The 2491-nt window shown below is 57.0% G+C and overlaps 1 protein-coding gene across 1 annotated transcript in view; it reads right to left on the bottom strand.

The window, feature by feature from the left end:
* Positions 1-2491, bottom strand: part of ANOS1 (anosmin 1) — a 45505-nt gene that overhangs the window by 729 nt on the left and 42285 nt on the right. The gene's annotated exons all lie outside the window — the stretch shown is intronic.

Here is a 2491-nt window from a genome sequence, read left to right as displayed (position 1 = left end):
TTGCTTACGTGTGGCTAACTTTCAATCCAGTCAGTATATTAACTTCCCCAATGTAGGTGGGCCTGATCCAATCAGTTGGGGGCCTTAAAAGCCAACAGTGAGGTTTCCCCAGAGAGAACGAACCTGCCTCAAGACTGTACGTCTCAGGAAGGAGCATCAGTAGTCCCTGGATCCTGTGTGAATTGATAAAGGTGGCCGGGGAGCTATCGTATCCCTGCAAGAACGAACGCCTTTTCCCCAAACGTGGACCCTGGCTCTCCTGCTCGGTCCAGGTGAAGTGTGGCCACAACTGAGCTCCCTCCTCAGAAGGCCAGAGGCTCGCTCCCTCCACTCCCTGCTCCCCACATGTCTGACCCTAACAGAAGGGTAACATGGAGCTGTCTCAGACGGGCAGCATGGAAACCCTTTGAAGATGCTCCTTCCCGGAAGTGACACCATATTGTGTACATTCCTCTACGGGGGATGAGAAAGTGGGGGCCAGGAAACAGAGCCCGGCGTCTCTCTGTGCCGGGGAAAGGGCGTCCCCCGGGGCCTTGGTTCATTAACAGCCCTGCGTGTGAAACACATGGACTTGGGTGTCCCGAGTTTGTCGGGAGCAGCAGAGACGAACTTTACAATGTAGAAACTCATGGAGTGATCAAGAGGGTGCAAACACCCTCCAGGTAAAAGAGGAGTCGCTTATGCGAGGTGGAAGCTTTTCCTCAGCTGACACCCTGTGTTGTTGTTTTCCAAGAATCCTCACAAGCGTGGCTAAGTGGGTGTGGGCTGATGTGCCGGTGCCCCTGTTCCCTGTGCTGTGGCGCAGGTGGCATCTCAGACCACAAGCGTGGCCCTTCAGGGAGCCTGCCCTGCAGAGGTCCTGCAGACCCCCAGGGCCTCGTGAGAAGAAGACGCGTGAGTGCAGAACGAGGGAGTGGGGGAAGGAGGGCCCCTGGGAGGCAGGACGTGTTGAAGCAGAGTGGCCGTGCTACGTAAGGTGCGTCTGCCCCACAGGAAGCAGACTTTCCATACAGAGAGTGATTTATTTGGCAGTGGGTGTGGGTCCCGTAGACGCCGATGGAGAGGGATCAACACGCTCATCCATGTCCTGATGATCCTGAGGGCCCAGGGTGGTGGCCCCTTGCCCATGGGCTCCCATCATGCCACAGAGCAAGCGAATGCTTCATTTCCTCTACATGAAATGAATTCAAAAGGAAACTTCATGAACTGCAGGTGCCTCATGGGGCTCCATCCCTCTCTCAGTTCAACTCACTGGTGTGGAGCAGTTAATACACTGAAAGTCCTTCAACTCACGCGGGCTGCCGGTGCAAGGTCAAGGAAGCAGACAACGGAGTCTTCCCTCCGGCAAGACAGGCAGAGTCTGCCTGCAGGCGGCAGAGCAGGTCAGCAACAGTCAGTAGCTCAGGAGCTCAGCAGAGCAGACCCTGATACGGTCTGGAACGGAAGCAAGGCGCCAGTACCCACCAGCCTGCAGCTCAAGCGATGTCCGTACACCAGTGTGCAAAGCAGGTCTCCAAGGAGCCTCCAGGGCTAGCAACACAGCCCACGTGTTGGCTTGGCCCCCGGGTAGTGCAGCACACAGGCGGAGGCAGAGAACTGGCTAAAGACTGAAGGTTGCACGCTGGTCTGATCACCAGGGAGCAAGAGAGAGTGGATGCCAGCCTTCTTTTTTTCTCTTGGTCACCTTCCAATCAAGCTGGGACCTGATTAAACTCCACCCACAGTTCCTGCTGGCCTAGCTAGCACACCGTGGGAGAAGGATGTACTAACCCCGAGTGCGTGAGACCAAACACGGAAGCCGTCTTTTGGGGACCTTTGAGGGGAGTGAATATAATGACGTGCCTCGGTTCTTAACACCATGCTCAAAGCCACATCCACCCACCGCTGCTCCCAGGGGAATGTGACATGTAAGAACCATTTGTATGTACCATTTGATCTTGCTGAGCAAACACAGCTCCTTCCTGAACTTGATCACCACCGCCACCCGGTCCTTCTCCGTTTGCAGCTTAGCATTTGCTTCCATGGTGGAAAGGTTGCAACCCAAGCACAGTCGGATAGTCTATGTGAAGGTGCTGGGCTGGAGTGGAGTGGGGACTACAGAGCGGCCTGCGACGGATCCAACCTCACTGATTGGGTTTCCCACGCTGCCCCGGCACTGAGCGGTGCCCATCGACTGCCGCAACCAACATGTCCATGTGGACCTTGAGAACTGGGACTGGGCAGCCCAACATCACCGCACGGCGGCAGCAAAGGGCCGGCAAGGCAGCTAATGCAGGTCTCTCCCAGTGTTTCACCCCGGGGGCTTCCAACGCCAGCAAAGCTGCTGACAGTGCTGTGGCGTGGGCTCCCGTGGATGGATGGTGGAGGACACGTTGCCTGGCCTGCGCCCCCTTCCTGACCATGGGGTGGTTCGGCCTGTCACCCTGGCGACTGGGCCCATCCCTCACTTGTAAGCTCCCTTGTCCTGGCTGAGCCTCTGCTGGACCCCACG

The sequence above is a fragment of the Echinops telfairi genome, unplaced genomic scaffold (assembly GCF_000313985.2).
Source record: "Echinops telfairi isolate 266 unplaced genomic scaffold, ASM31398v2 ScPeMD7_53;HRSCAF=182, whole genome shotgun sequence".
NCBI classification, from domain to species: domain Eukaryota; kingdom Metazoa; phylum Chordata; class Mammalia; order Afrosoricida; family Tenrecidae; genus Echinops; species Echinops telfairi.
The sequence above is the reverse complement of the archived record's forward strand: the minus strand, read 5'-3'. Positions and strand labels throughout refer to the sequence as shown.